The sequence below is a fragment of the Parasteatoda tepidariorum genome, chromosome 9 (genome assembly GCF_982258835.1).
Source record: "Parasteatoda tepidariorum strain Cologne lab strain chromosome 9, Ptep-v5.0, whole genome shotgun sequence".
NCBI classification, from domain to species: domain Eukaryota; kingdom Metazoa; phylum Arthropoda; class Arachnida; order Araneae; family Theridiidae; genus Parasteatoda; species Parasteatoda tepidariorum.
This window is the reverse complement of record NC_141763.1, coordinates 58,127,729-58,137,821: the sequence shown is the minus strand read 5'-3', so window position 1 is coordinate 58,137,821 and position 10,093 is coordinate 58,127,729. Positions and strand designations below refer to the sequence as shown.

The following is a 10,093-nucleotide window of genomic DNA, read 5'->3' as shown; positions in this document are numbered from 1 at the left end:
GAAATAATGGTTAAATACAATTTATTTAATTGTTATTTTATCATATTTAAACGAAATAGTAGGATAACCATCAAAACACGGTAATCAAACTGTAAATAGTGAGGAAAACCGTTTCTTAACTGCTTTCACCTAATACAGTTAAACAACCAGAATTTTATCGCACCAACAAAGCCCACCTCATGAAGCCGCTCAGCTCCTTGTAACTGCCTACATATTACAATCGAGACGGCTAATCTGTCACGTTCATGACTGACAGAACTGGGTTCGAATCTCAGTGCTAACACCCCAATATTTCCCCCATTTCCTTCAAACAGGAAGAGTTCAAAGCGTCTTACACTCTCAATTGCCCATTGCCAAACGAAAAACCTAGCTCCCATGTCCAGTTAAATTTCTCTTTCATGGTTTTGAAACCATGCTAGTTCTAAATCGTATAACCTTATAGTTTTATAACCTTACTTGTCGTAAATAGTTTCAGAGCCGTAAAGGTAAAAAAAAAGTTCTTCACCGTAAACTTTACGGTTGATCGAATAAAAAGATTGCTGCCGGTTATTTTACAATAATTTTAGAATGAAAATTCTAACAGTGTAAAGAAATAGAAAATAAATTTAGCGTTACGATTAACGTAAGACAAACGCTATACAAAAGCTTTGTACAATTACAACTAGCACTTAAATTTTGATTGTTCGAATGAAAATTTTATTTAAAAAATATAAAAACAACGTATAACAGTTTAGATGCTGATTTTACAAATTTTTATCATGAAACCTTAGTTTTCCTGAAGAAAATATTTTCAACGTGTGTCTAGCATTAATATATACGATTTATGAATTTTTTTTAGAATCAAGCAATCTTGAATAGTTCATGATTGAAATTACTCAAACATGCATCATTTGCAGTGGCATGCCAGATTAGTTTGAATGCCCCGACGTGATTTTCCTATCCAGCGGCTTTTAACGACTCGTTCTCTTTTTTTTAAATAAAGAAAAACATGAATTTTTACTTTTTTCTTGATTCAAGTAGAAAATTTTAAATAAAATAAAGCTTGCATTATAATTGCAACCAACTACAGTCAAGAGGAAACTTTCAAAAAAAAATCATTAAAAGCCGTTGAAAGTTGAAATCATTAAAGCAAATTAACTGCCTGCTCAGTCAAACTCCTTGAATTGTCTAATAACCTTGAACCTGTCGAATTAAAAAACATTAAAAGGATTAAAATCTATATTTTAAGCTTCTATCTATGAAAGGTAAGTGTAAAGGAATCAAAAATTACTATTTCCAATAAAAAAGTTCACAAATTTTTATTCTTAAATGCAACGACTATTTAAACTGCAATAATCTGAAACTTCATAATTAAATTTATCATATTTTAAATTTAAACAATTTTATGAAAGAAATATTTTTTTTGAGCCAAATATTTACCTATAAAACATTTTTATTTATAATAAAATTTTCAATAAAGTAAATAAAGATGAAAACAAATTTTCGTAAAGATATTGTATTTTCAAACAATTTTTCACACTTAAATTTTCACCAAACACTATAATTATTGACAATTACATTTGAAATACTTTAATAATGAAATATAATTATTCAGGTACTAAAATTGTTTCTTGGTAATAATATTTATGAGTAAGTACTAAAAATTAATCGTTTTCGTAAGGACTACAAATGGTACGAATTCAGAAATCGGTTGTCTAATTTGTACCATCTGCTCCCTAAATCGCCTCAAAAATATTAAGTATTTGATTAACTGCATAAGTAGACCATGAGTAACACAAAACAATTATTTATTAGCATAATAATAAATTTAATATTAAATTTTTGAACTGTTATAAGTATCATAACACTATTATAAGTCCATAAAATGTTAATAGAGGAATGTTATGTTACGTGCAACAAAGTTCTAGCGGGACTCTTATAAGCACTGCTAGCTGGGATCTATAACCAGTTTTCTTTCTTCTTAGGTTTTGAAAATGATGTAATTATTTAGATGGAAGTCTTCACTGTAATTGTCACTGGGACATATCAGTCCATCAAATCATTATACTAACCAATAATTATTAGATAGGTCTTTACTGACTAACCAGAAGGCTCATCACTTTTGATATTTTTCATCAATTTTGCCAACCTTGGAATAAGAAAATCGTATCTTATTGAATTTAATTAAATAGTTTCGTCTTTTTTTACGATTGATTTACGTAACGATTTTTTACCACAGCCAAAAAGTCAGTTTAATAAAGATTGACGCTAGAGAATAGTTACTTCTTTTTAAACAGGGTTCTCAATGGTTTCAATCTTATTATTAGCCTTACTCCCTCGATGAGAACTTTGGTATTGGGTAAAAATCAGCCCAGAAATCCAGAATTAGATCTTCTTTTTGACAGTTTGGGTGTAACTTAGTTTTAAAGGCTTGAAAAACAACCCATTCAATTGTGGAAATTGATTAGTCGCTTCTAAATCATACCGCTACAATTTAGAACTACGCGCGAGGCACGATTGAGGCAACTAAATCGTGCACGTTTAGTTGCCTAAATCGAACAGCCTCGTATTTACAATTTATTATATTTCAATAATATTATTAAAATATAAATAATTTATGAATTTATCAATAGTTTTAATTTATGAATTTAGAAAACCGAAATCTTTTTATGAATAAAAAAATATCCATAATATAAATAGTAAAAAGTACTTTATTTTTCAAAAAAATACATTACATACAATACCAAAAGGCAAATCGCAGACAAACAATTAGGTACGAGACAAAAAATGTATGTATAATAAACATACAATTTTTTCAATGGTTTCGAATATCAGTCCCTCAAAATATAGGAAATAACTGCAACCTGAGAAATAGGGTCCCAATAAGTAAGTTTAGAGAGCGATCAAAAGTTTGGACCCCTTAGTATTAATTTTAATGTTTGCGCAATTAATCATATCTCGAGAACTTTTTAAGCGAACTGAAAAATTTTTGCACACAATTATAAAGTTCGCTTATCTAAAAATACTTTCATGCAAAATATAACTTTTTGTAAAAAAGTACTATTTTTTATTGCTTTATTTATTAATAGCCGAAAAAAATATTGAATTGTTAGGTATGCAATTTTTACACCATTTTAAGGAATGCAATTTTAAACGTCAAAATACAAACTTTGAGCGGAAATCGAACGAATAGTTCCGGGGAAAACGAAATTTGAAAAAGTCGTATTTTCAAAATTGAATTTCTCAGGAACTATTTAGCTGATTTCACTCAAATTTTGCATTTTGAAATTTGTATTCTTTAAAATCATGCAAAAAAAATTGCATAGCTTACAATTCAAAAGTTTTTCGACCATTATCAAATAAAGCAATGGAGAATAAAACAATAGAAAATTATAAATATATATTAAAATTTATATTTTCTTCAGATAAGCGAATTTAATAAGTGTGTGCAAAGAAAAAAAGGTTTCAATTTGCTTAAAAAGTTTTCCGGAAATGGTGAAATACGCAAACTTTTGACCGTTCTCCTGACTTACCTATTGGGACTATGATTCCTAGATTGCTGCTCTCCGCTATATTTTGAGGATCAAAAATCCGAATTCGTCGGAAAAAAGAATTTTTTTCTGAGAAAATGCGTTCTGTGTCTGATTTTTTAATTTAAAATATCGTCTGCACTAATTAATTGTCATATTTGAGGTCCCCGCATCGAACCATCAAAATTGAGTCCTGGAATGTGAAGATCCGACCATTAGATCAAAAGTTATTCAGGGTGGTCCGTATATTATTCTTTTGCACACTGTACATTATAATGATTGAGGATTGCGCTGAAATCTATGGGTGGAAGTGTCATCATACGCCACTAGTGGCACTTCTCAACGGGATACCTGCAGGAGGTAAATTTTTGCATTTTTCTATTCAGAAGTCAATCAGTTTTAACACACACGCATGACATTGCTCACAGGTACCTTATTAATTATGATTTAAATCACATGGTTAGTCATAGTCAATTTACTTTTCCTTGAGTTGCAAGTATCCGATTAGATACTAGTTGTTCACACGATCATAATTAATAATATATTACTGATATAAATTTCTTTGTTTTAGATAAATTCCTTAACTTTAAGCAAATTTTCTTTTAGTAATTATTATCAATTATTGTATTTCAATTTGCCCAGATTTAATTTTGTTTGCCATAATTTACTGATTTGGAGACTAACTTTAGGATCTCATCAATTCATTTGTCGAATCAGTAAAATACAAAAAAAAACAGATATTTCTGGTCCTTTTTTAATGCAATTTTTGATAATAATTATAAGAAAACATAAAATTGAGTACGGGTTAAAAAAAAAAGGTAAGTACAAATAAATAAAAGTACAAAAAATAGGAAGTCCGCATTAAGGAATAAGCGACTCTAGCGGCTTACGAGAGCATCCTCATGGTGAGTTCTAGATCTCATATAAGTTTATAACCACTGTATGGAATCCCCCTAAATTAAAAATAAAAATAAATAAATTTAAATGCAAAATTACAATTGTAACATTTCAAATAAATGTGCTTATGTATATTTTTTGACGAATATCTGCATAATTATATTAACAACTAATTATTTAAACTACCTATTTAGGAAGAAAGTTTTTAGCTTACTTTTACAATGAAATGAAAGAAAAAAACCCTTTAAAAATACTTTCTGATTGAAAAATTTTACTTTTTGCATCTCATTCCCTCAACTGGGTTTAAAATTTTTATAGTGGGGGTTGAAATCATATTTTACTAAAGTATTTTGAAACATAAACATTCTATTTTATTTTTAGTTTATTTATTCTTTTTTTTCTTCATCTCATTATATACGAATTATTATTTTTACACAAGCTTTAATGCAACAATTTTTTAACATTCTTTCGATTGATTTAACGACATTTAATATTCATATACAAAATACTGAAAAAATTGTGACTAAAGTGTGTCGAATATAAATGCAAAAGATATTTTTATAATATTAAAGATATATCATATTTTTAATTTCGCAATGCTTTTTTGTTTGAAATTTTTATCTATAAAACTGATATCAAACTGACTTTGATACAATTGTTATAAACAAAGTTTCCATACGGAGAAAAAAAGTATGGTCAAAACTACTAGAATATATTAAAATTTACTGCGTTTCTGCCTGAATGGGAGCTGTAGTTATTTATTATTCGATTTTATTTAGTAATTTAAAGCCTTATAACTTTGAAAACAACACAGAAAGCAAAAGAATTCTTGGATCAAGTATTGGGACAAACTTTTCTTTTTAGAGAAATTTTTGATGGAATTAACTCGCATTTGCGTAATATGGGGAGGAAGACCAAGAAGCCCTCTCACAGTTAGCTCGAAGGCAAAGTAATTTTTATCCATAAATCGTCTGCCACTGGCTATAATTTACGTCACCAAAGTGATCGATTCAAGCAAGTCGTAGTTTACCCATCAACCGGCCAACACCGAAAATCGAACCTGGATAGCCTCATGTTTAATCCAGCGCTCTGCTAACTATCAAGACATTTTTTAATCAAGAAGAATATGGTTTAATTAGTCAGATAATATGATTCAGTTTGCAACCGTGTTAAATTTGCCCTCTAATGAGTTGAATTCATGGAGAAAAAAAGTATAGTTAAAACTAATAGAATATGGTAAAATTCACGATATTATGGTATTTTCAGAACACCAAAGAGCTTAGTAATTTTTACCGAAGTATTTTGGTAAAATTAACTATAAAATATAGTTTATAATATGCGATAAAATTTGGTAATTTTGAATTAATACTTTACCAAATGATGGTAAACCATAACATAAAAACCATTTATTTGTTTAAATTTATTTTTCAGTTTTGTATTGTTTACTAAATGTGTCTTAATACAAACTGTAATTTTGAAAACTAGAATTTCCGGTAAACAACTACCATATGAAGGGAAATATTAACAAATGAATGGCTTAATTACCTTATACTTTGATTTTTAATATCAGAATTAAATTTGTTTAGTTTGCTTTTTTTTACCAGAAATGTCATTACCATACAAGACGATAATTTTACTAGAATACGCAAAGTAAAGCAAAAAAGAAACTGAAAATGATACATCTGAAAAACGAGATATTCCTTTAAATTAATTATTCTAACCAGAAAAAAAAACATTTAGCCTTAAAAATTTGATTAAAATTCTAAACTAGTAATATCTTTTAAAATAAAAAAACATTAATCATTTTTGACACATAGAGTAACAATTAAGAGATGGCGCCTACATCATTATTGTTCTTCCTAAAGAGTTTTTACGTCATTTATTTTTAATCAAAGAAGTAGGAAAAAATAAAAGAATGGTTTCTTTGAGTTTTAATGTGGACATACAAGTTAGATGAGCCCCACCTTTAAAAAAAAATTATAGGAGGTTTTTCTCAAAGATGATGAATAACCTTCAAAATAAACTAGTTTTTTATACAATTGATTAAATTTTTTTCCACTCCAATTGAGTATAAATACCGCTTAGAAAAAATCATTGTTATACTTTCCAGTTTCAAGCTAGAAAAGTACTCTTTCAACATGCATTACTTGGTGAGTCTTTTAATTTAATCTATCATTAAATCATCAAAAAATTTAAAAGCTAACTAAATTATCAAAGTATATATGTCTCTTAAAATGTTTTCAATTAATATGTAGCATAAATCAGTTTCACTGCCTTCTTATTATATTTAAGATTACCAAACATTAAACTAAAAACTAAAATGTGCCATTTACGAAAACTTTATCGTTATTTAATGTATCATTAAAGTCCCCCCCCCCAAAAAAAAAATAACAAAGATAGTTAAATTTTAAATATATTTCTTATGCTATGTATCTTTCAAGTAATATAAAGTATAATCATTTTTATTGCTTCTGTAACATTATACGGTGAGAAAAAATTCTTGTAAAATTATCGTACGGTATGTAAATAACAAATACTGTAGAAAAAATTTAAAAACTAAAAAAATATATAATTTTATTAATTAAAACCATTAATTTGGTCTTTTTCTCGTTCGTATGGTAATGGTTTAGCGAAAATTCTGGTTTTCAAAATTATAATTCTTATTACATTTAGTAAAAAATACAAAACTGAAAAGTAAGTTTAACCGAATAAATGGGTTATATTACGTGCTCTAAGGTATCATGATTAACTTACCGAATTTCATTATATTTATCAAATTTTATTACTTTTTCATTTTCATATGCTAAGAGCAAAGTTTTTTATTTATTTATTTTTTATGTTGCAGTTTGCTCTCTTGGTCGTTGTTGCTTTGGTGGTTTGCGCATATGCGCAATACTACCCTTACAACTACAACTACTACTATGGAGCTCCAGCTGCTTCTTATCCCTATGCTTACAACTACGCTGCTTACAACCCAGCTTTGCCTTACTACTGGAAGAAATGAATGAACGGTATGCTAAAAATATTATTTTTAGTTCTACTAGTTCTTTACTTTAGTTCGTTAGTCACTCTAAAATCAGGTTTATTATTTCTTTTAATGATTAAGCACTTTCTCTTCCATGCTTCCGAAATTAAATACTATTAAATATATAAAATTTAAGTTTTTTTAATTGAAAAAAATTTTAAAATGGTAGTTGAAATCTTTATTTTCTATGCTTACAACTAGACAGCTTGAAATTCGGCTTTTCAGTACTACTGCAGGAAATAAACAGAAAAAATAAAATCTGTTTGTTTTTTTAATTATATTTAATGTTTCTTTGAATGATACAACTTTCACCACTTTATTTTTTTAAAACTAAATTCACTTAAATTTTTCAAATTTTTTTTTAAGTTGAAGTCATACTTAAAAATTTTATTCTCAATTCTTGCAATTTTGCCGTTCACAACTCCGCTTCGCTCTTATGCTGGAACAAGAGAACAAGAAAAAAAATTTAGGCAATTAGGAGGTCTTATTTAAAATTCCAATAAGACCTCCTAATTAAATACTTAAGTGCCGAACATAAGTAAAGTATGATACCTAAAACGGTTTAATGCTTACTCTCATGCTGGTTGAATACTTAATTTCAATAACCAGTAGGTAGTCAATGTTTCTTTCTAAACTTGTCAACTTTTAAGCTGTCACATATTGATTGATCGCAATTTGGTTATGAAATTTAATTTTTGATTTGAATTAGTATTTATGTAATACAGTATAACCCAGTTATAATCCCGTATTTAACGAGTAAAATTTAAATTTTTTTTTGGTACAATGTTTATAAATGCATACAAGTGTACTCTATGAGCGAGCAATTTTTTACTTTTTTTTCTTGGATTTATAATAAATTTGGAAACATGAAATATCCGTTTAAAATTATTAAAGAGTCTTTCGATACATTAAACGATAAACTTATGATGCATTGCTTAAACAAAGACTTTACACTTTAACAGAGTAAGTTTTGTTAAAAATATTAATATATTTTAGTATTTCTGGATTCATTACAAAATTGTCAACAGTTTTTTGAAGCTATAGAAAGTAAAAATGATGAAACATTTAATAAACTAAATGTATTATGATGAAAATTAATTGAGAATAAATATTGTAAAGGTAAACTAAGCAATCAATGTTAGCTAAATGTCTTAATTTCTGACTAAAAATCATCTGGAACAAGTTCACTTTGGAATTGACGAGCGTTTTCCGTTCCTCAAGCTTTTCGCTAAATACAAATTCTACAGGGATAATAATTTTGATTTGAACTCGAAATCTAAAATAATCATCGGCATTAAATTTGTATAGAACATAATAATTTATTGAGAATACTAATTTTTTCGTGTTTTTTTAAATATAACTTAAAATATTTTTTGTTCTAACCATGAATTCGGATTTTCCCAGTGACTAAATTAGACTAGCATTTTCCGTTTCTTAATCTTCTCGTTAAATAAAAATTCTACTGTAATAATTTTGATTTGACTGCAAAAGCTAAAATAATTATAGGCATAAAAGTCGTATAGAACATAAAGTTTGCTTTGAATAATAACTTGTGTTACTAAAATATAAATTTATACCAATTGTTTACTAACCATTAATTCCGATTCCAGATTTAGTCAACGAGTATCATTTTTCAAGGAACATTTTTTTCTCAAATCTTTCGTTAAATAAAAATTCAACTATAGTGACAATTTTTATTTAATTCAAAAACTAAAATAATTATCAGCATTTAAGTTACTTAGAGCAAAGAATTTATTGAGAATACTAACTTGTTCTTCTTAATGAAATATAAATTTACATATTTTTTTACTAACCATGAATTCAGGTTTAGTTAGACACCAGATATGACGAGCATTTTCTGTTTCCTAAGTTTCTCGTAAAACATTAATTCTATTGTGATAATTTCGATTTGAATTCACAATCAAAAATAATCATCAGTATTAAATTTATTTGTAACATAGAATTTATTGAAAATACTAACTTGTTCTTGTTACTAAAACAATTTTTATATATTTTCAGGTTAATGATGAGTGTTACATGAAAAGAAAACCAAGAAGATTATGATCAAATATTCAAAGCTTTAAAATGACCTTATTTTGAATCTTAAAGATTTTATCTTAATATGCATTTTAAAAATAAAAATTGCTCTTTCTGTTCTTTTATCTGAAAAATAAAAGTTTTAAATTGATTATGCTGATGGATATTTCTTAAACATACAGTCACAGAAAAATCGGATCAACGTTCAAATTTACTGAATCCTTAATAAAAGTATTAAATTGAACATAAGTATTAAATTCAATATAAGCATTAAATTGAACAAAATTTTTGCGTTGAACCATGTTTTCCTACCAGTAGAACCATATTAACGTTCAATCCAATTTAAGAAGCAAAATAATATGGTTTGACTGCATTAAAGCCAATGTTAAGTATAATATGATCGATATTATGGTTCAACAAGCTGCAAAAATTTTAAAAGCGTTAAGTTTTATTTTAAATCTGACTTTTTTGATAAATTAGACTTGATCTTTGATAAATATGTAAAAGAAATATATTTCCCGAAACTTTTATTAGAAAATAACCTAAAAAAAGACTTTTGTTTGAATAACAATTTTTTCCTATTTTAAATTTGGAAATATTAAAGAGTAACATAAATTGATTAAAG

The 10,093-nt window shown here is 27.1% G+C and overlaps 1 long non-coding RNA gene across 1 annotated transcript; it reads left to right on the top strand.

Annotated features, from left to right (window-relative positions):
- The first annotated feature begins 6,268 nt into the window (after positions 1 to 6,268).
- Positions 6,269 to 9,620, top strand: LOC107437691 (uncharacterized). Its single transcript, XR_015429248.1, has 3 exons — positions 6,269 to 6,556; positions 7,252 to 7,417; positions 9,451 to 9,620. It is a non-coding gene; the product is annotated as an uncharacterized LOC107437691 (long non-coding RNA).
- Positions 9,621 to 10,093: the final 473 nt, after the last annotated feature.